Source organism: Camellia sinensis, chromosome 3 (genome assembly GCF_055761805.1).
Source record: "Camellia sinensis isolate YWXY chromosome 3, ASM5576180v1, whole genome shotgun sequence".
Classification (NCBI taxonomy): domain Eukaryota; kingdom Viridiplantae; phylum Streptophyta; class Magnoliopsida; order Ericales; family Theaceae; genus Camellia; species Camellia sinensis.
This window is the reverse complement of record NC_138963.1, coordinates 33,327,795-33,352,344: the sequence shown is the minus strand read 5'-3', so window position 1 is coordinate 33,352,344 and position 24,550 is coordinate 33,327,795. Positions and strand designations below refer to the sequence as shown.

At 46.5% G+C, this 24,550-nt stretch overlaps 1 pseudogene; it reads left to right on the top strand.

The window, feature by feature from the left end:
- The first annotated feature begins 1,646 nt into the window (after positions 1 to 1,646).
- LOC114300347 (beta-fructofuranosidase, insoluble isoenzyme 1 pseudogene) overlaps positions 1,647 to 24,550 on the top strand; it is a 40,642-nt pseudogene continuing 17,738 nt past the window's right edge.

Genomic DNA, 24,550 nt, shown 5'->3' with positions numbered 1-24,550 from the left:
CTACAGATTGAATGTATGAGTTTATTTCCGCATGTTATCCTTGAAATTGAATTAAGTTAATGGATTTGGTAACGACTTCGAGTAATAAAAAGTGGGGCGTGATACTATCCTAGTCACTTATACATTTTCTCTACTACTATTCTATTCAGAGAGTGTAGGTATATCTTAAAGGCTGCCTTTCTGACTATGAGGGATGGGTATGAGTAATGGAATTAGTACGATACGAGTACGTCGATACGATAAAATTAAAAAATAATAGGGTACGGGTACGTCTTGGTACGCTTGTAAAAAAATATTTATTTTTAATTTAAAATAATGCAAAAATTAATTAAATGGTTGAATTTGTTAAGATTCAATCTACAATTAACGTTTAATGTTAAAAGTAAAAGTATAAATCAAAATTAAATGTCAATATATTAAATAATTTACAAACCATAGTTTAATTTTAAAATCATTCTAAGAATAAAACAAAAATATAAAAAAAAATCTAGTGAAAGGAGTTTTATCTCTGTAGTAGAAGAAAATATTATTTCAACTGAGGTACGGTACGGCTTGGGTATATACTAGGTATGTCTGGATACGGCAAAAATGAAGAAGTAAAATTTTGAATACGTGTTTCGTGTATCCAGTACCTATGCAGAAGTACTATACGAAATATTATATGCCGGTAAGCACCCGGTATGGGTACGACATATTTTTCAATGTATCCATGTTTCATATGGTTTTTTCTTTACTTTGGCTAAAATAATATTTGAAAATATGTTTTTGGTGTTTTTTTTATTTATAAAATAAAATAAAACTAGTTATATTTAAAAAATGAAATGTTGATAATAAAACCAAATAGGATAATTGATATTACCCATTACAGAAAGTTTGTAGTTGGTAACGCTAAAACCAGTGTGATTAAAGGGTAGTTAATAACTGTGTTCTTGGATCCTAGGTTTTTGGATTTTAAAAATATATATATTTCTATTATTGTTCACTTGATGGAGGCCACTTATGTTATTCTTGTTTTCCTATTGCTTCCCATGATTATTATAATGAATTTACCTTATTTGGATGATTTTGCATTGAAATTATTGTTTCCTTATAGCTATATATTATTATTACGATTGACTTTTTTTTTTTTTTTTTTTTTTTGTGCGTGTCCTTTTTTTCCGTTTCATGTCCATCTTTGGGCTACAAACGACCGACAGATCCAAATGGTGAGTTTTTCTACATAATTTGATTATTCATCACCACCAAAAAAAACAAAAACAAAAACAAAACAAAATTGAACCTTTCTAACAAAATAAATTTAAAATTTATCAATTTAAATCCTGATTTTTTATTTTATTTTCAATCTAAATTATCTGCTTATGTTGTTAATTAAAATCAACAAAAAAAATATTTTAGCTATTAAACTAAATAAAAATGATATTTTAAGCATTTATATTCAGTTTAATAGTTAAAATATATATTTTTATTTTATTTCATGTAAACAAAAATAAATGAATGGTTTAAATTGAAAAAAAATTAAAAAATTAGAGTGCAAATTTACCAAATTAACAACTCAGTGTTCATTTGTCATAAATATCAAACTCAATTTTTTTTTTTTTTTTGTACTTCAACATATATCTCTTGTAAATTAAATGTGAACAGGACCAATGTACTACAATGGAATATACCATTTCTTTTACCAGTACAATCCCAAAGGTGCAGTTTGGGGCAACATTGTGTGGGCCCATTCGGTATCGACGGACCTCATCAATTGGAAGCCACTTCCTCCAGCAATCTACCCTTCAAAGCCGTTCGATCAATACGGCACTTGGTCTGGGTCGGCCACAATTCTCCCAGGCAACAAGCCCATCATACTCTACACTGGGATAATTGATAAAAACAACACACAAGTCCAAAACTATGCAATACCCGCTAACTATTCGGATCCATACCTCCAAAAATGGATAAAGCCCAACAACAACCCGTTAGTGTTCCCGGTCGGTGTGAATAAAACTGCTTTTCGTGACCCGACAACTGCATGGTTCGGCAAAGATGGGCATTGGAGGATTTTGGTGGGAGAAAGGAGAAAACATAGAGGGATGGCCCATTTGTATCGGAGTAGAGACTTCATGAAGTGGACTAAGGCCCAATACCCATTGCATTCTTCGGCCATGACGGGTACGTGGGAATGCCCTGACTTTTACCCGGTATCTTTGGATTCTGAAAATGGGTTTGAGGTTTCTGTGATTGACGGAAATATTAAGCATGTTTTAAAGGTGAGTCTGGATGAAACAAGATATGAGCATTATACAATTGGAAAATATTTCTAGAAGATTGATAAATATGTACCAGATAATACATCCGTTGATAGTTGGGCCGGGTTGAGATATGATTATGGAAACTTTTATGCATCAAAGACGTTTTTCGATGCTGGAAAGAATCGGAGAATCTTGTGGGGGTGGGCTAATGAGTCAGATACTTCTATTGAAGATGTTAAAAAAGGTTGGGCTGGAATTCAGGTAATATATATATATATATATTTAATAAAGGGTAAATTATAAATATATTTTTTGATATTTACTTAAAATACAGATTATCCTCTATAGTTTGAAAAATTACAAATACCCCCTTATTTGAATTTTTTATTTAACAGAATTAACTAAAAAAATGAAATTCATAATTACTCTCCTATATTGTACGGGGAGAAAATATTCAGGCAAGCCCGTATTCCTTTCTTCCAAGTTCCTGTCTGTCCGATCGACCTACGAGCACAACGGCGATGAGCTACCCAGCGGTGTGTGGCCGGAAAACCCCTCCGACGGTCAAGTTAGCACACACCTTAGGATAAAGAGAGAGAGAGAGGAGTGTTAGAGTGTAGGAGTTCCTTACAAAGTGTTCGTCTCCTCCGCATGGGGGGCGCAGACATGCTTATATACCCTTCTGCACCCCAAACCTGCTCCCAATGGTCTCTCGACGCGTGGCTCTGTTATCCCATCTGTCAGCACAAATCCTGCTGAGCGTCACCTAATCTCAACTGCCCGCTCACTCTACTAGGAGCTCAGCAGCCGAGCTGTACCATCTTATCCGCCAACGGTCGTGCTGTGCTTCATGTCCAAGCACTCCACTAGCTAAGCTTAATAAGGATCGGGATAGGCAACATCTCGACAAAGCCGTGCAAACAAGTACCTCGGTTGACCACGCCTTTCCGGGCGCCGGTCACTTAACTTGACTTGCTTCGCCTCCGTCAAACATGTAGCTCGGTCCAACTAAGCGTTGCCTTAACCGAGCAACTTCTTTCCAAACTGGGCCACACATCCTCGGCCCAACTCTGTCCAGCCCAGATCTGTCCGGCCCAAATCTGTCCGGCATAACTCTATATCATTAATCTCCCTCTCAATTGCCCCTTAATTCCGTCCACGAAAGTGTGACTGGGATTACTCACTTCGACCGGGATAACATTTGGTCGCCCTTCAGAATGCTAAAGGGCGACCGGGCCAGTTAACATCACTGTCTGCAAACTTGCCCGGTTATACTTCTCGGTTGATGTCCTCTTCTTTGAACGTAGCCCAGTTGGCTCATCGACTCTTCAACCTGTCTCTTCAGTTCTGACATCGTCATTAATGGGGACACGTGGCGGGCTGCCATTGGTTCTCGAGCAGCCAACCCACCGTTTTGCTAGAATTTGAATTTGGGCGGTCTCTTTTCCCCTATAAACATGCCCCTGCCCTCTTCCTTCCGTTCTTATTGCCTCTCTTGCTTATCAAGCTTCACAGAGCCCCTGTCCCTTGTTCCTTGCCAACGCTGAGTTTGTGCTTGAAGAAGAGGACTCTGCCCTACGCTCGTAAGTCCTCAAACTTCTCTTTTGTTGTCGTTTTCTTTGATATTTTACATATTAGGGCATGAAATTGTAGCTTTTAGGCCTTGGGCACCTAAAACCATCCCAAACCCTCCATTGTTAACGGTGCTCTTCATTTTTCCAGAAGAACACTGAAGAACTGGGGCGGACCGGGCTCCTGGTCTTCATTTGATCCAAAAAACCAATCTAACCGAGAAAATAACATGTTTGTCTCAACCCCAGCAAAAACCGAGATAGCAAAAGGAATCGATCGCTCGACCGGGCTAAAATCTGGCCTGCTTGGGCGACCGAGCTCCTTGTCAGCCACTACGACCGAGGTGGTTTGGCACTCTGGACGACCGAGCTAAAGTCAAGCTCGCTTTGCGCGACCGCGCTCCCTCTTACACTTGCCCTCCTTTTCCTGCAGAGTCTAAGGGGACCACTGTCCAATCCTGAGGCTCCCAAAGACCAAGCAGCCACAAATCACCTGACAGTGCCAAACCAAAGCCGAGCTAATTTAGCCGGTCATCAATGGGGAAATTCCGCTTCCTCGTTGATACTCCGACTGCCCTAGCTACGTTCAGGGAGGAGTACGGCATCCCGACCGATGTCCACCTGGAGCTCGCAGAGGAAGAGACCACGCCTTGGGGTAGAACAGGACAATGCCCCTTCATCGTGCTGTCAATCGTCGAAGGAGGCCTCTGGTTCCCACTAAACCCACTTATCACTGAGTTCCTCTGCCGCACCGGGCTGGCACCCACACAAGTGTCCACCAACACTTATCGAATTATCAACGGCGTCCACGAACTGAACAATCGGCTAGGCACCAACTTAGGTCAAGTTGAGATATTGAAGCAATACACGATGGGTCACACCGGTGACGGCCTAGCCTATTATTTGAAAATCAGACCGAGCAAGGAGAAAATTGTAACCGGCACCCCGGATAAAGATATGCACGACGACGATTTTTTCTGGGTGTCGGGCAATTACGAAACAGCCGAGGTACCGGGCTGGTTTATAAGTAAGAACTTCGGTTCCTCATGTAAGCCGCTCAAACTTGCTCGGTCAGCTTACCTCTTTATTCTGTAATTAACCGGTTTTCCTGTTTCTTTTGCAGCAATCCAAGCCTTGCAAGCCAACTATCAATTTCCAACGTAGAGGCAATTCGGACCGTGCTTCGCTATTCCCACCGAGATTGCAATGATTTGCTCAGTTACACCCCAACCTACAGGTACTCTGCTCCGCGCCGGAGTAGAGTAACAGACTTCCTCCGTGCTCCATCGCCACCTCCAGACCCTACCCTTCCTGACGTCCCCTTAATCCGGTTGACAGACGAACAAGAAATGGCCAAAAGAAGCCGAATCAAAAACCTTCTCACTGCAACCTTGGCCGAGATACCGAGCGTCGTCGCCCGCTCCCCGACTGCCGATCAATCAAGTACCGCCGTGGTCACCTTAGCTTCTCCGGCCGCCGGGCAGTCTAGCCAAGAAACACGCCGGGCTGGCAAAAGACCACGGGTAGATCCCTCTGCCGAGCTCGTTGCCGAACTGACAACCAAGAAACCTATCGACAGGGTCAGCCCCATCCCAGCATGGCGGCCGCAGCTGAAGGACCGGGGCAAAGAGATCCCGGTAAATGCTTCGGTCAAAGGCGACAAGGAGCATTTGCTTGCCTTCGACCTCTCAAAGGCTCTGCTGCTGCCCAGCGACGTGGTTGGCAGCGACCACATTCCTGACACCCGGCTGGTCAAATCCGCCGTGAAGTCCATGACCAGGGTAAGAATTTCAATCTTCTGCTTCAATTTTCACAAGTGTTTGCACGATTTTTTCTCTGATCAAATTCTCATTTTGCAGGCCATCCAAAAGTAGCACTTGGTCATGGAGCGCATCCACAGACTTCGGCAGAAGGCGAGTGATACCGCCAGCCAAGTCGAAAGCCTCCAAACCGAGCTTGGCCGAGCAAGGTCATCGCTCGAAGCCGCCAATTCCGACAACAACAGGCTGCTTGGTCAACTCGAAGCAGCCGAGAAAGAGAAAGACGGGCTCCAGGCCGAGCTTGACGAGCTTAAGAAGTCCAGGAAAAAGGACTGCGAGGACGCCAATAACGCCGGCTTCAACGAAGCCGAGGAAAACTACAAGAAACAAGTCTTTGCCACCCAGGACATTTACTTCAAGGCTGGATGGAAGGCTTCCTGTCAACAGCTTGGTCAGGGTCCTGACACTGACGTGTTTGCTTCTCCATCGGCTGTCTTCTTATCGACCTACCTCATTCCATATGCCAATGACACCTTCAGCGCGCTGCAAGCTGAGGCCGAGGAAGGACTTGAAGAAGAGGGCGAGGCAGACGCTGGAGAGGATCAAACCGAACAGGAGCAGGCCGGCTAGACTGGGACCAGTGTCCAGGACCCAACTGCCACGGTCAACCTGGAGGCTGATGAGGAATTCCCCGATCTCTCCCCCCTAGCTTAGGTTTCTTTTTTCTGTTTCTGTAAATGTAACCGGGCTAAGTTCCCCACCTTTTGTATGAACTTTTTATCAATGAAAAGCTTTGATTTCATGAAGTGTTTGGACGGTTGTCATTAGTTCCTTTTTCAACAAAACATCTCAGTATAAATTGTAAAATTGAACATAACACCCAAGTTGAGCTCACCCACTTTTTCAACCGGAGTAAATCATCTGGGTTGGGAATCCGAAGTTGGACAAAACACCAACTCTTCCAACCGGAGTAAATCATCTCGGTTGGGAATCCGAAGTTGGACAAAACAACAACTCTTCCAACAGGAGTAAATCATCTCGGTTGGGAATCCGAAGTTGGACAAAACACCAACTCTTCCAACCGGAGTAAATCATCTCGGTTGGGAATCCGAAGTTAGACAAAACACCAACTCTTCCAACCGGAGTAAATCATCTCAGTTTTTACATTAAAACAACAGTCCAAGTGCTAAAGCAAAATTACTTCTATATATTGACAAAAAGAATTACATTTTGAAGTGCAAGCCAAAAAATTCCTTTGCACAAGAAAAGAAAGCAAAAGCTTAGAAATAATACAGTTTCAGGTTGGCCGCATTCCATGGCCGGGGTATTGCTCTTCCCTCTAGATCCTCCAAGTGGTAAGCCCCCTTGCCCTCCAGACCGGTGATCTTGTAGGGTCCTTCCCAATTTGCCCTTAGTTTGCCTTCACCTAGCACCAGGGTGTTGCCTATAACTTTCCTCAAAACCCAATCACCAACTTTGAACGGTCTGGGGTGCACCGTCTTTTTGTACTTCTTTGAGAGCTCTTGTTGGTATGCAGCCACATGGATGAGGGTCTTCTCCCGACGCTCTTCCACTAGGTCCAGCTCCAAGGCAGTAGCCTCGGCATTCAGTTCGGGCTCAAAACTCTCGCTTCTTAGGGTGGGCATGCCAACTTCCAAAGGTATGACCGCCTCCATGCCATAAGCCAAAGCAAATGGAGTTTCCCCGGTAGATCGCCGCGGGGTTGTTCGGTATGCCCAAAAGACGCTGGGTAATTCCTCAGCCCATTTTCCCTTTGCCTTCTCCAGCCATTTTTTCAGTCCATCTAGTATAGTCTTGTTCGATGCCTCGGCTTGACCATTGGACTGCGGGTAAGCCGGAGTGGAGTTGTAGAATTCAATCTTCAAATCTTCACAAAATCCTCTGAATAGGCGACCGTCAAACTGGGTGCCGTTGTCAGAGATCAAGATCTTGGGGACGCCAAACCGCGTGACCACGTTCTGCCAGACAAACCGCTTCACGTCTTTCTTTTTGATTGTTGCCAAGGGCTCAGCTTCAACCCATTTCGTGAAGTAATCTGTGGCCGCAATAAAGAATTTCCGGTTGCCCGGTGCTGTTGGTAGTGGCCCCACTATATCTAGCTCCCACATGGCTAAGGGCCAAGGACTGGTGAGGGGAAGAAGTTCCTTAGCAGGCTGATGGATCTGATGGGCGAATTTTTGGCATTTTTTGCACTTGCGGACGTACTTTTGTGTGTCGGCCTGCATGCACGGCCACTAGTATCCCTGCGAAATAGCTCGGTAGGCCAAGGACCTGCCCCCTATATGGCTGCCACAAATGCCTTCGTGAATTTCGTACAAGAAGGCCTCCACACTACTCCGGTGCACGCACTTTAGATAAGGACCAGTGAAGGACTTTTTATACAATGCATCAGATGGAGAGAGCCAAAACCGCTCTGACTTCACCCGGACTTTGTGTGCTTCTTTCTTGTCAGTTGGTAGAGTCCGGTCTCTGAGGAACAAGATTAAGGGGTCTATCCAGGAAGGACCTAGCGCGGCGCAGAGTACATCCGTCTGCCCGGCGTCTTCAATGCTTGGCCGTGGAAGAAAGTCAATTAACAGGGGGTTTGGGGACGTACTATCTACCATGGAAGCGAGGCCGGCCAGCTAATCAGCTCGGCTGTTTTCTTCACGGCCAATCTGTTGGACTCTGATTGCCTGAAACTGCTTGATGTGGTCCCTGACCAAAGCTTGATACTTCATCCTTCTGTCATCCTTGCCCTGGTAGACCCCAGAAACTTGGTTAACCACAAGCTGGGAATCACTGTAAACCATTAACTCTGATGCCTGCATCTGAAGCGCGCTCTTGAGACCGGCCAAAAGCGCCTCGTACTCGGCCTCATTGTTAGATGTAGGGAAGCCAAGGGTGATAGAGTGTTCAATTGTCAACCCATCTGGTGATATCAAAACTATACCCAGCCCGGCGCCGTGACGGTTCGAGGCACCATCAACAAAAAGTTTCCACATCTCCCCCACGAAGAGCTTCCAGCATTCTGAGGGGTCTTGAGAGGCTTGAAGGTTGATGGGGTCACAACTGCTCGGCTGTGCGGTTTCAAGTTCTGTGTTGATTGGTTCCAATTCAGTCCCCCTTGATGATTCGGCACCGGACTCAGCAAGTTGATCTGTAATGCTCAAGTCCGTAGGCGAATCATCAGGTTGCGGTGCTATGCCGACCGCAGGTTCTGAGCTGTGTGGTTCCATTTCTTCCCCCCTTGGTGATGCTAGACCGGACAGAGCAGATGGGTCGGTGATACTCAACTTCGTCATCGCATCACCGGGTGGTAAAGCCGTGCAAACTGAGGGTGCTTCAATGGTGCGCGCAAACTTCGCGTCGCTACCTCCACCAACTGGTTGTATCTCGGATGGTCTTGCGTGCATCTCATCATCTGCCATGGTAATATCGACCGGGCATACCGGATGAGTGCCAGGTGAGAATTCGGCGACGAAGTCGGCCAAAGTCTGGGCTTTGATAGCAGTGCGCGACTGGAACTTCACATCAAACTGTCCCAACTCGACCGCCCACTTAAGAATCCGACCGGAGAAGTCTGCCCGTTCGAATAAGGCTTTGAGGGGGAACTCGGTTAAGACGATGACAGTATGTGCATGGAAATAGTGTGCCAATTTTCTTGAAGCCATCACTAATTCCAAAGCAAGCTTCTCCAACGGCAAGTATCTCGACTCTGCCGGTAGCAAAGTTTTGCTGACATAAAAGATGGGGAGGTGCTTGATTCCATCAGCCCGGACGAACACCACACTGACTGCATGCTGTGATACGGCCAAATAAAGATAAAGTTCTTCTCCAGGCTCCGGTGTGACCAACAGTGGCGCTGAAGAAAGATACTCCTTGAGCTTGGCCAAGGCTCGGTCACATTCTTCATCCCAGGAGAACTTTGATTTTAAGGACTGAAAGAAAGGGCGGCAGTGATCTGATGACCGGCTTATAAATCGATTAAGCGCGGCGGTCATTCCGGCCAGATGCTGCACGTCTTTTGCCGAGCTAGGCCGTTTTAACTCTTGCACGGCTTGAATTTGTGTAGGGTCTGCTTCGATACCTCGGTTCGTGACTAAGAATCCCAAAAATTTCCCGGATCCCACGCCGAAGGCACACTTGGACGCATTCAGGCATAGCTTGTGCTTTTTGAGAATGGCGAACATCTCGGCCAAGTCGGACAAATGATCTACCTAATGTCGGCTTTTAACCACCATATCATCAATGTAAGCTTTCATTGTCCGACCCAGCAAAGGAGCAAACATCTTGGTCACCATCCTCTGAAAAGTTGCCCCAGCGTTCTTCAAACCAAAAGGCATGACTCGGTAGTAGAAGAGTCCCCTTGGTGTAGTACATGAGGTGATTTCTCGGTCGGGGCCATGCGTGGCAATCTGATGATAGCCGCGGTAAGCATCCAAGAAACTTAGCCTATTATGTCCAGCCGTCAAATCCACAAGCTGGTCAATTCTAGGCAAAGGAAAGCTATCTTTTGGACAAGCTCGGTTGACGGTCTTGTAATCAACGCAAACCCGCCACTTTCCATTCTTCCTCGGTACCACCACTGTATTTGAGATCCACCGAGGATAGTGCACTTCTTGAATCGCCTGTGCCTCCAGCATATTCTTGACTTCCTCCGCAACTACCTTGGCGTGATGCAGCGCCGATCTCCTTGTCCGCTGAATAACTAGCTTGGCACCGGGGAAGACATTGAGATGATGGCAAATAAAACTAGGATCGAGACCGGGCATGTTGTATGGCGACCATGCAAAAACTTCGATGTTGGCCATCAAAAACTCAACCATCTCGGTCCGTTCTATGGTTGTAAGGCTTGAGCCGAGCAAGAAGAACTTGTCCGGCTGTTCTGTATCAATTCGTGTAGACACCCCATTTTTGACCAACCTTAAGACTCAGACATCACTGATTGAGCGCTCAGTGACGTTGCATATCGTGCTCGTTCAGAAGCCTCAGAGTCGCGGCCGTGCGCCCTGCCTCCGAATTTCCGAACCCTCTTCTGCGCCTTGCCTCGGTTTGCGAACCAGACTTGGTTTTCTCTGTTTCTTTTCCTGAGGGGAGAGAGAGGTCCCGTAGACCATCTCTCAGTGGCCGTGGGCTACATTTTGTGGCTGTAGGCCATTTTGTCCATTTCGGAGCCCGGTTTCCGGTTTTTCGGGACCGTTGGCCGTGTGCCTCGGTTCGGGACCGCCTAACCATCTCCGTTTGCCTCGGTTTTTAGCATACTTCTTATGTGCTCCCTTTTGAGGGACACTGAGGTCTGAGAGACCCACTTCGTGGCCGAATGCCACTTTCGGTGTTTAACAGGCAGTTTTCGGGGCCCCGAACTGCACGTTTTGGCCCCCGAACTTTCGTTTTGCATCGATTTTTGTTCATTTTTTGCTGGTACCTCTGTTTTATCACCAGGAAGGTCACTGGAGGGTGGGAGGCCATCAATTACCTTAGCAACTAGTTATATTCCATTTTCGCCCCCCAGCGCCTGTTTTTCTCACTTCCGAGCCAATATTGAACACCCTTGGGCAATTTTCTTGAACTTTTAACTACATATTTGTGATGTACACACATGGGGGGACCCTAAAAGTTGGTGGCCGGCCAATAATGTTGCTTGACCCTTTTGAACCCCTCTTAAAAATGGCCTATTCTCTCTCCTGTTTTGCAGTTTCCAATTTTGAACCATAGGGTTGTGTTGAGGGCACCTGGGAGGACACCTATTTGTGGTGGCCGGCCAGAAAATCAACTTGACCTTTTTGACCCCTAGCCGGTCGGCCATGGGGGGTAGCCGGCCGGCCACCTGCAACTCCAAAAGCTGGCCGGTCATGATCCTCACAAAGTGCACTTTACAGCTGTATAGCTGTTTCCCCCAGAAAATATCTCAATCCGGGGGACAGCTGTTGGGGGAGAACTTGGTCTTTTTTCCCCCACTCTTTCCCTCCCTTTGGTCCCTCTCTTTGGTCCATATAACCAGCTGCCATCTCTTGTATTAGGGGTTAGAAAAATTGCTTCAAGCATATACATACATATCTCCATCCATCTCTCTCATTTTTCCTTGAAAACTCCTAAGTTCTACCTCATTTCTTCACCACCACCAAGCACCACCACCACTACTCCATTTCCAGCAGCTTGAGAGGCTTTCCAGCAGCTAGGAGGCATCACTTCTCAAGCCAAGAAGCAACCAAAGACTTGTCTTCAAGGGTGAGTTTCATTTCCCCCTCTTTGGTCCATTTCTTGTGTCATTTTTAAGCCATATATGCTTGTTGTTTTGAGCTCTGGCCCTAACTGAAAGTGGCCTTATTTGGAGCTCTTTTTCACTTTTTCTTAAGGGCTCAACACTGTTTGAGGCCCCCATATTGCACTTGCTTCAATATCCTCCTTGAATGCCATTTTCTTGCATGATGTTTTTAGCCTATATGTGATCTGTTTTGGAGCATGATGTAAACTTTAAATAGGCTTATTTTGAGCCCCTCTTCAACATTAAAGAAGGGCTCATCACTGTTTGGGACCTCCATCTGCCACTTCATGTTATATCCCTCTTTGGTCCCCTTTTCTTGCATGCTTTGGCAGCCCATTGTGCTTCTATTTTTGGCCTTTTTACAGTACTGAAAATAGTCTTATTTTGGCCCATTCTTCATGTTTTATTAAGGGCCTTTCATGGTTTGAGGTATATTTTATACACTTCATGTTATATCTCTCTTTTGGTCCCCATTTTTGCATGCTTTGGCAGCCCCTGATGTTGCTGTTTTTGGACTTTGGTCCAAACTGAAAACAGCCATATTTTGACCCCCTTGTCATGTTTCATTAAGGGTCTTTGGCTGTTTGTTAAATATTTTGTATACTTTGTGTTATAGCCACTTTTGAGCCTCATTTTGCATTGCATTTCTAGCATGTTTGTATACTGTTTTTGGGGCTGCCATAAACTGTAAATGTGCATATTTTTGGTCCCTCTTTAGTGTTGTAGAAGGGCATTTTTTAGTTTGGGTTTTTCATATACCACTTGTTTCATTGCCCTCTCTTGGCCCCTATTTTTGCATGCCATTGTTGCCCTATCTTTGCTTGCTGTTTGGCCATGATTTGTACTGGTAAAATGCTAATTTTGGGGCTTCTGTGCTACTTTCTATTCATTGCATGTCCATATTGTGCATATTTGGTATAGCTATAGGCCATTTCGGGTGTCAAAATTTATGCTTCAGGGCTATTCCATGCATCGGGTGCACTTTCGCCTCATTTCGAGGCTGTTTTCCCCCACATTTCAGTGCTGAAATTCCATTAGTATGTTTGCATATCATTTTCCATGCTATTGCATTGCATATGCCATTGCCTCGATTAGCGTGCCCGTGTGCACGCGTTTCGAGGCACTTCATTTTCATCCATCGGCCTCTTATGTGAGTGTGGCTGAGGCTCTCTCATGTTAGGATAAGTCCATGTTGCATTCTATATGCCATTTTAGCCATATTGCATTGCATATGCCATTGCCTCGATTTGCGTGCCCGTGTGCACGCGTTTCTAGGCACTTCATTTTCATCCATCGGCCTCTTATGTGAGTGCGGCTGAGGCTCTCTCATGTTAGTGTAAGCCCATATCATATTTCCATGTCATTTACATTGCGTATGTCATTTTCTCGGTTTGCGTGCCCGTGTGCACGCATTTCGAGGCATCTCATTTTTACAACATAATGCATACTAGGTTGTATCTTAGATCGCATTCAGTCATTTTCCTCGGTTTACGTGTCCGTGTGCACGCATTTCGAGACATCTCATTTTCATAGCATTGTGCATGCTAGGCTGTATCTTAGTTGCATTCATGCGTATCATGCATATTGCATCGTGTTCGGGATAGGAGTTAGCCCGGGCACGGGAAACGAGGTGCGTTTCGTACTCCAAGTGACGGAACGTGTCTCAATTCCCAGTCACCGACACTCCGGATTACCCATGATGGAGTTAGGTTCTTGTTGTGTTTACACGTGCATTCATTCTATATTGAGCTGCACATTTCGACTCCTCTGCCATCATGCATCGATATGCGTGATTGGTGGCACGAGGATCAAGACGTGCATATATCTGTGAAAATACACTGCCATGTCCCTTTCCTGCTCTCTGTTGCAGCAAAATGAAGAATCAGCAACTTTTTGGAGTTTGGCACGCATTTCAAGAAAAGGTGTAAATAGAGGCTAATTGGGGCATCCCAGTGGATTTCCGTGCAAGGCAGCCCAGACATGCATCATTCATCAGGAGCAAGGCAGTCCCTGGCTTGCACGCCAGTTTTATAGCTTTCTTAGTTAATTTGATTAATTAATTAGGAATTTGTACATTATTTGGACTGTAACATTTGGACTGTAATATTCTTTTATTTGGGACTGTATATTTATTCGGACCCTCTGTGCGAGGGCATAATTGTAATAAGTGTGCGTGTGTGTGTTGTATGTCTTCCAACCCCACGTCTTTCTCCCTTTTATTTACCTGCTTATGATGGTTAGATTAGGGCATATTTCAATTAGCATACAGTATGACAGCATGTTTGCATCATTCATCTATTTTGCATGCACCGGGCTCGGCGCATCATACTAACTGCATTTGTATTTCAATTCCAAATTGAATACATGTTAGCTGTAGCATTTCATATGCCATGTTTAAAATAGCCGAGCCTGCTATAGTTTGCATTTTTGCATGTGTTGCATTAGGCATTTCTGTATACTTAGGATCATGCATGACTTCTAATGTAGTTTCTGTTTTGGCTTGGAGTACTCGGTGAGTTTTAATGCTTTAGCATCCTTGCATGCGTGTGAGTGAATGCCATGAATAGCATGCTTACCATGAGGCTAATTGCTTATGTGATATAACTGTCTGAATGCCTGTGGGTGAAGGTTGGGCTATTTGGATTGGAACAATTCATCAAATGATTGTTTTAAGCCCACTAGATAGTGACAAAACCATTGTTTTCTAAGCCCACCCGAGGGTGGCAAATCCACGTCTTAGCCTACCTGCGGGTAGCACCATCAAACCATTTTCAAAACAAACAAACATGAAATGTTTTGTTCCAATTTAGGCGACTCAGTCTATACTTGTATGCTGTGCGCATCACATAGTAACCTAGGCTAATAACCGGAATAAGAACATACAATGTTTTCAAAAATAGATATCATGATTAGTAGAGGCCGGTCTCTGACCGGGCAAGCGGGGGTGCTCACGAAGTGACCTTCCCCAATCGTACCCAAGTTCCCGAGCCGAGGCAACTTTGGTGATGACGGACACGTGGCCTTTGGCACCGAGTCAGGGTTTCCTAAATTTCCCAAAAATAAAATATTTAGGTGGCGACTCTGTATCTGGCAAAGCAGTCCATGTTTGGCACTTCTTTTTAAAAATCTGTTTCTCAAAACGATTTGCCGGATTTGGACTCTTTGGTTTAGATTTAGAACCGTGACAAATTTAAGAGTCCTTGAGCTGTAGTGACCCCAAATGAACAGAACGGGAGCTCGTTCCTCCCGGGGCGTTCGGGGACGTCTACAGTTTCTGGCGACTCCGCTGGGGATTTAGAGAACTTGACTCGAACTCATGATATCTGTTTTTGACTACACTTCCGTGTTTCTTCGCATTGCATGTGCATTGGTGCGCCTAGGACACCGTGTTTGCCATCTGCTATTCCTGAACGGTTTGCCGGAGGCTTGTCATGTCAAGGCATGACCATAAGGCTGACCGGTTGTAGGCTCTGCCAGTATGGGAACACAAACCCCGGTTTTACCGGGGCACCCTCTTTGACCATTCGACCTAGTGCATATTCGGATGCATAGTGACCATTCCAAACTAGGACAGGTTACTCACCCGTTTATAGGTTGTTTGAAAACCGCTGCGTGCGTAGTGAAACCCTAGCTCCTGACAAAATAGGACAGGGAAACCCTACCCCAACATAGGGGTGTTTTGGCTCTCACTTATCTGTTATGTGCTTTAGAGTGCGTCTCCACAGGAATGCATGTATCAGTATATGAGTTTGGGCATCAGGCCTGCGGGCATCAGTTCAGTATTGTGGGTATCAGGCCTGCGGGCATCAGTTCAGCATTGTGGGTATCAGGCCTGCGGGCATCAACTAGTATTTGAGAATCAGTTATCTGCGGGTATCAGATTCAGTTTTAGGGGACAGTGATACAGGGATAATAATCAGTGTTTGAGGACAGTGTATATTTAGCTTACCAATTGTGTGTTGTTATGCCCGGCTGTGTGTCATGCATTTACTTTACGATGTTATGCTGTCCGTTTATCTGTTTATTTATTTCCTTATTGCTTTATTTATCTTTTGTCTAGGGCAGTTCTAGCACAATTGCTTCAAACTCAGCAGATACCCCCCAAGCACTTTGGATACGAGGTCGCCGACTCAATCGATCTGAGGATCTAATTGACGGACAGCCAGTGTTCCATTCTCTACCCCCTGTTATCAGAAGAAGGCAGAGAAAGCACAGTGTATCTGAACAGAGATCACCAGAACAGTGGTTTCCCCCATTAGTGGACAGTCGGATTGAGATCCCCATTGTTGCTGTAGAGATAGATCTGCCGGTAGTTCAGATAAATCAAAACAGTATGGCAGCACCAACAGGAATTGAGGAGATGGTGCGCCAAATGCAAGAAACCATGCGGGCCATGCAGCAGGATGCCATTCGCCGAGATGAACTCGCCAAGCAACAGGCCGAGATTATGACCCAGCAGGCTGAGCTGATTACCAGACTGCAACAACAGAATACAGCGTCTGCTTCACATCAAGTCCCTCCTCCACCAGGGGCTCCATTACTTGAGCAGACACCCACTGTTCAGAACGCCCCGCCAAACAACCTGAATACCCTGCCGACTATCCAGAACCTACAAGAGGACACGAACCCCCTAACGGGGCCAGCTCCGCTCCCGCTTCCGCCACAACTGTCCAAGGCCAATACACCCAATCATCCGGACTCTCCCTTTGAGTTTGAGATTGACCACACAGCTCTGAAATTGAGCAAACTTGAGAAGCTCTTCAAGAAATCGCAAGGGGTGAAAGCTATTCCGGACATCGGGGATGGATATACCGATGTAGCCGTGACATTGCCCGATAGGTTCAAAATGCCGCAAATCGACCGCTTTGATGGGTCCGGCGACCCCATGGTTCATCTTCGGCTATTTTCAAACATTCTGAGGCCAATGGGCCTGACTAGACCTCAGAAACTCTCACTATTTGGCCAGACTCTGTCAGGTGTTGCCGCCACCTGGTATGCAAAGCTAGAAGATGAAGTAAAGAGGAACTGGGATGAGATGGCCGAGGCCTTCGTTGCGCAGTATTCCTATAACACGCAAATCGAGGTCACAACTCGTGATCTCGAGACGACAAGGCAGGAGCCCAAGGAAACCTTTTTTGATTTTGTAACCCGGTGGAGGGCAAAGGCGTCGATGATGACCTTGAGGCCCACCGATAAAGATCAAATCCGGATGATTGTGCGCAATCTCCAACCAAAGCTGATGCAGAGAATGATTGTAATCCCCTTTCCCACCTTCTCAGATTTACACGAGATGGTGGTGCAAATTGAGGATGCCATGAAACAAGGTCTGATAGACCAAGACCGGGAGCAACCCCGGAGAACATTCAACCGGAACAACAATGCGGGCCCGAGTGGCGCTGTGACTGCAAGAGGTACAGAGGTGAGCATGGTCACTACCATTCCCCCTCCCCTTCCAAGGCCCATGGCGGCCACACCTTTCTCCGGCGCGTCCGGAAGCAATACACAAACCACCAGATTCCAACCTCGAGGCCAAAGAACCTTTACACCCTTATATATGCCCCTGACCAAAGCTCTAGGGGTATTGATCAGAAAAAAGCATTTGAAACCTCTGGAGCCAAAGCCACTACCGAATCCACTCCCTCCCTCTCATGACCCGTCAAAATACTGCCCATATCACCAACAACACGGTCACGACACTGACCGTTGTTACAGATTGCGTCATGAGATCCAAGATCTTATTGACAAACAGGTGATTGCGCCTCCCGACAAACCTAATGTCACAACCAACCCTCTCCCACCACATAACCAAGCTCCCCCTCCCAACAGAATCAATTTTATCCAAACTGGGGTCGCATCTTACGATCCTAGTATCTATATCACCCCATCCTACCTACCCAAGCCGGAGGTGTTCCTCCCCGATTGCACTGACTTCTTATGCATGGTGGACATCTCCAAAACCCAACCAGAGCCGATGGTGGTGACCGTCGAAGATGGGGCAGGGCAGATTTCGGGAGAGAATGGGATTGTTGAATCTGGGACTAAACAGAGTTTTGCTGGGATAGCCTATAATCCAAGCGAGTACATCCTATCAACAAGCCAGATTGGGTTGGGCATAGAATTGCCAGAGATGGGAGAATTGTGTGTAATCCAGGGAGATGGATTCAGGCAAGGGGCAGATGATCTGACAACTATAGAGGAGGACTTCGCCAACCTGTAATTTTTCGATGACCAGGAACCGGGAGATTCGGCAATCAACTGGTTCGACTATGAGGAATCGGCGGAGGCCACTGGATGGCTCGAGGATCAACCAGATGAAGTGGGGGAATCCCAACCAGAACAGAGCCCGGCAGGGGCAGGAGTATCAGCTGTGGCCGGAAGGGCCGGAAGTCAAGTTATATCGTCGGAGAGCGCCGGTGCTAAGAATTCCGCTCGGGACTTGGGCATTGTGGATACGGGAATTGTTGAACAACCAGCTGTACTGACGCAGCTAGAACAAGAAAAATTTGAGGATGCCGAGAGAATTAGGAAAGCTAAGGGCCCTGAGGGGACCGAGAGTGCCGTGTGCACGAAGATAGAGAACGCTGCGAGCACGCAGACGGAGAGTACTGCGAGTGCAACTGAACCGGAGCCAGACAGGTGTCTGTTGGCTGCTGACGGAATGTGGTGGGAAGACGATGACTTATGTCTTGCCCACACGGATGAAGATTGGGGAAATAATCAACCGGATGACACTTGGTACCTCTATGAGGTTGACCATATGACGAGAAGTGGGCGGTACTTCAAACCCCCACACCTAGACCAACCCGAGGCATCCGGGAAGGATAGAGAAGTGGAGAAGCAGAAGGAGAAGCAGATTAAAGAGGAAGCCGTGCTGAAATAGTTAAAGAAGATACAAGCAGACATCTCCATCTGGGGACTGCTAATGGCATCGCGGGTACATAGGCAAGCTGTCCTGTCTGCTATGGACAAGTCCAAACTCTCCATAGATACCACGCCTGAACAGCTGGTTGGGCTGGTTTTTCCGGGAGGAGGTTCCCCGGCATTAACCTTTTCGGACAAGGAACTACCGCCTGAGGGCACAAATCATAACAAACCTCTCTATATTTCTGTGGAATGTAGAGATAAGTGGATACCGGTGGTACTTGTTGATACCGGGTCTGCGATTAATGTCTGCCCGACCAGAACGACATATGCAATCGGGTTGAAGCCCGTGGACTTCGTCCCAACTACTCAAGTGATCAGAGCATACGACAATACCAGCAGAGAAGTGATGGGGACTGTTAAAATTCAAACCAAGGTTGGTCCAGGACAACACAGCATTGAATTTCATATCTTGGACGTTTCTGTAACCTTTAACCTACTTTTAGGGCGACCGTGGTTGCACCAGGTCAAGGTAGTCTCTTCCACTCTACATCAGATGCTAAAGTACCCTCACGGGAAAGGGGTAGCGATCGTTTTTGGGAATTCATCAATCCATCCGCCGCCGGAAGTGTCCACACCTGTCTTGGAGATCGAGCACGGCACGGAGGATGTGTTTTTATCGGGGTTCACTTTGGCTGAGGCTCGAGTGGTACAGAATGTCATGGCTGTGAATGAGGGTATGTACGTCAGTGCTCAATCTGTCTACCTCATGAACAAGCTACAACATATCCCCGGAATGGGATTAGGAAGAAGCGGCCGGAAAGGCGTCGCGGCATTGGCCAAAGTGCCACACAACCCTTACACCTTTGGATTGGGTTATCTGCCCACCAAAGAGGACTGGGTGAGGAAGGGGAAAGAGATGGCCGGAAGAGCCAGAGCAAAGAAGGTTGGGAAGCCATTTGAGTTAATGCATAGGCCCATCTGGGGTACCCTAAACGGACGCTTCGTCCGGGAGGGGGAAGACTTTCCATTCTGCGGCTTCCCAGAACCATGGTTGAACGCGGAGAGGAAGCGCGTGCCTGGTTTCGAAATCTTCTTCGACTTACAATTACCTGGGGATGACGTTACCGAAGCGCAGACAGACCCACCAACCGAGGTTGAGCAGTGTAAAGCAGTGGATTCTGAAAGCACCGAACTTGAGATGGGGGTAGCACTGGCGTGTCTACTTTCAGATCCTTCGATCGACCAAGAGTGCTTGGGGGATAACTCCTCGGTTTCCATGATTGGAGATGAAACAGCTGCGGGCTTTCCAGCGACTATCTTGGATGCATCTATCGCACCCTCTCTCACTTGGCAATACGAGGAGGGATTTTTGTCCAACAACATCGGGTCAGGTAGTGAGCCGGAATCTGATTCCACCGAGTCCTGTGAGTCGGAATCAGGTTCCAGCTCGACTGAGTCTGAGTTCGGTATTCCTGGGGGTGATAACCCGGATGCCACAGTCCTGTCTAGGTCGTCATTTTCTTTCTCTTTTGAGTCTGTTGTAACAGAAGAATCAGACGGCTTGGAAGTGTTTAATGAGAACGATGTGGATGTGGTTTCTGAGTATTTTTCTGTGCCTTTGATTTATTGCTTAAATCAGGATTTTCAAAATTTTGATAAAAACGACGAGGGAGAAATTCCTCCGGTTTTGCAACGGTTAATTGATCAAGAGCAGGAGAGACTTGTTAAACCCTTAATGGATGAAATCACTACCGTGAATATTGGTACTGAGAAGGACCCGCGGCTGGTCCAGATTGGGTCCACGTTGTCTTCGGAGGAACGCGAGCGCTTAGTCGCTTTATTAAAAGATTTCAAAGATGTTTTCGCGTGGTCCTACGAAGACATGCCTGGAATCGATCCTGAGATTGTACAGCACCGGATCCCTCTTGATCCCGAGGCCCGACCTGTCAAACAGAAGCTCAGAAGGATCCGCCCTGATTGGGCCATTAAGATCAAGGAAGAGGTCACCAAGCAAATCGATGCAGGCTTCCTGCTGGTATCCGAATACCCGACTTGGTTGGCCAACATTGTTCCGGTGCCGAAGAAGGATGGCAGAATTCGGTTCTGTGTAAACTTTAGAGATTTGAACAGGGCCAGTCCGAAGGACGACTTTCCCTTGCCGCACATTGATGAATTGGTGGATTTCACGGCAGGACACGCCTTGCTTTCGTTTATGGATGGCTTCTCAGGCTATAATCAGATAGTAATGGCACCCGAAGACCGGGAGAAGACTGCATTCACTACCCCGTGGGGTACATATTGTTGTAGAGTGATGCCATTTGGGTTGAAGAACGTTGGAGCTACTTATCAACGGGCAGCAACTACAATATTGCATGATATGATCCATAAAGAGGTCGAGGTGTATGTGGAAGACATGATTGTCAAGTCCAAAGAAAGAGGAGGCCACTACACCGCCTTACAAAAATTATTTCAAAGGATCAGAGAGTTTCGGCTGCGGTTGAATCCCCAGAAGTGCACGTTTGGTGTTACAGCGGGAAAAATGCTTGGGTTTCTGATTACTCAAAGGGGCATCGAGGTCGACCCTTCAAAAATCAAGGCCATCTTAGAAATGCCACCACCAAGGACTGAAAAGGAGGTGCAGGGCTTTCTGGGTAAAGTGCAATTCATAAGACGGTTTATTTCTAAATTAACCTTGACTTGTGAACCACTTTTTGGTCTCCTGAAGAAAGGAAAGAAGTTCCAATGGGACGGCCGATGTCAAACAGCTTTTGAACAGATCAAAGCATATCTACAGAACCCGCCTGTGTTGTCACCACCAGAGCCGGGGAGACCGTTGATATTGTACCTTTCGGTAACTGAGACTACCATGGGCTGCATGCTCGCACAGGAGTCAGAAGACAAAGTGGAAAGGGCCATCTACTATCTGAGCAAAAAGATGCTGGATTACGAGACCCGCTATACACCGCTGGAGAAGGCTTGTTTGGCCTTGGTATGGGCTACCAGGAAGCTGCGGCACTACCTGTTAGCTCACTCTGTAATGTTGGTTTCACGTTTGGATCCCATCAAATATCTTTTCGAGAAACCAGCACTTACGGGTAGGCTAGCTCGTTGGCTGCTGTTGCTCTCTGAATTTGATTTGAAGTATGTAACGCGCAAGTCAGTAAAAGGAAGAGCGGTAGTAGAGTTCCTTGCCGACCACCCGGTTGAGGGGGATGAAGCGGTTGAGTACCTATTCCCAGATGAAGCCATTTTGCACATCGACGACGAATATTGGACGATGTACTTTGACGGAGCATCAAATCAGTACGGATATGGGATAGGGGTGTTGCTGATAGCACCCGACAATTCCCGTATTCCTTTAGCCTTCAAACTCCGATTCAAAGTCTCGAACAATGAAGCAGAATATGAGGCGTGCATTGCCGGCCTAGAAGCGGCCTTGGAACTAGGGGCAAGACGCTTGGACGTTATCGGGGATTCGAACCTTGTTGTTTCTCAAGCAAACGGAGACTGGAAAGTCAAGGAAGAAAAGATGATGATGTACCACCAGACCTTGGACTTGTTAATTCCTCGGTTTGAAAAGCTAAACTTTGCTCATCTTCCAAGAGAGAACAACAGGTTCGCAGATTCTCTAGCAACTCTATCTTCTATGATAGACATCCCATTTGGAATCCGGATGCGTCTAGTCGTCATTGATCAAAAATTTGCACCAGCCTACGAGTCAATTTCCGCCATAGATGAGGCTCAAGACGACAACCCCCGGTATTACGACATTTGGAACTTCTTGGAAAAAGAGACGTATCCACTAGGGGCAAATGCCAAGGATAAGAGGGCCATCAGAAGAATGGCTGTTTAGTTCATCATCTGCGGGGGTAAGCTGTACAAAAGGGGTCATTTGGGAATGCATAAGCTCTGTGTAGAAGCTGAAGAGTCGAAGCGCCTGATGGAGGCCATCCATGGAGGGGAGTGCGGTGCACACATGAATGGAGTAATGCTGGCCAGAAAGATCCTCAGGCAGGGCTACTACTAGTCAACCATGGAGGAGGATTGTATCGGCTTTGTTCGGCGATGTCACAAATGCCAGATCCATGCAAACCGTATGAACATCTCGCCGTCAAAGCTGTACAACATGACTTCCCCATGGCCATTTTCCGTTTGGGGAATTGATGTGATCGGAACTGTTACCCCGAAGGGGTCAAACGGGCATGAGTTTATCCTGGTAGCGATAGATTATTTCACAAAGTGGGTCGAGGCCTAATCATACGGGGTGTTGAAAGCGTCGCATGTCGCAAAGTTCTTCAGAAACAACATCATCTGTCGCTACGGGGTGCCAAACGAGATAATTTCAGATAATGGTTCCCACTTCAAGAAGGAAGTGATAGACTTGTTGGAAAAATACAACGTGGCTTTCCATAAGTCATCTACATACCGGCCGCAAACCAACGGAGCGGTCGAGGCCGCCAACAAGAATATCAAACATATACTGCAGAAGATGGTGGAAACCTACCAGGATTGGCCAGACAAGCTGCCATTTGCTCTGTGGGGCTACAGGACTTCAATCAGAACTTCTACTGAAGCGACTCTGTATTCATTAGTCTATGGGATGGAGGCCGTTCTACCTATCGAGATTGAGGTTCCGTCGTTACGAGTATTGGCTGAGTGCCAAATAGCCGAAGTAGATTGGCAGCAGAGCAGATTTGAGGAACTCATGCTTTTTGATGAAAGAAGACTGAAAGCACTGTACCACATTCAAGGCTATCAACGCAGAATTGCCCAGGCTTTCAACGAGAAGGTTAAGTCCAGGAATCTGAAAGAAGGAGATTTGGTGCTCAAGGACAACCGACCTCCCATCCACGACCCAAGGGGCAAGTTCAGACCTAATTGGACTGGTCCCTACATCATCAAAGCTATCTGGTCAGGTGGAGCTGTGGTTCTGATGGATCTAGATGACTTGGAGTTCTCACAACCGATCAACATGGACAAGTTGAAGAAATATTACCCTTGAGAGGCTCGCTAGGCCGAAAACCTGAAAGGGCGACCTAGGCAAAAGTCAGAGCACAAAAAAATAAAAAATATAAAAACTGAGCTCGCAAGATTGAAAACCCGCAAAGGGCGGCCTTGGCAAAAGTTAGAGTGTAAAAGGAGAGTGAAAATACCCGAGTGAACCTAAGCCTGAACTACGTAAGGCTTGATTCCCATCTTTGGGATACGTAGGCAACTTCACCTTGAAGTTCAGCCATAAACTCTTCCTCGATCAACTTTGTCCATTTTGACCATCTCGGTCATCTTTATCCATCAGCATTTATCGCGATCTCCGGTACAGTGCTATTCAGACTAGGGGCAACTTTCCGTTGCCGCGACGGTGCAAAAGCTTTTCAAACTAGGGGCAACTTTCCGTTGCCATGCAGTGCCGCGGCACTCTTCAAACTAGGCCAACTTTCCAGTTGCAAGGATCTGGGGTTGTGCATCTCAGTGACAGATCTTAGGCGTGTCCGATTTTTGATCCATATCGAAAATGGTTTTGAAAAGTTTTAGTAAAAGTTGATTTTGTTCAAATTAACCTTTTTATAACTTAGACCATTTTTGGACAAAAGCGGAAAATTTTCAGTACCACAACCTTCAATTTCATTGATTTCAAAACAGAGTTCTCATGCTCTTGCATACAATCGAGGTTGCTTTTCATTACATTCATAAAGAAAACTTGAAAATACTAATAAAGCAATAAATTTGGGGCATAGTCGAGTCAAGTATCTCTGCGCCCCCTCCCAGAGCTGGTCGAAGCATCTGATGCCAAGCTAGGCCCAACCTGTGCCTCCTCGTTGAGCCAATCCAAGCACTCGTTAGACAAAGTGC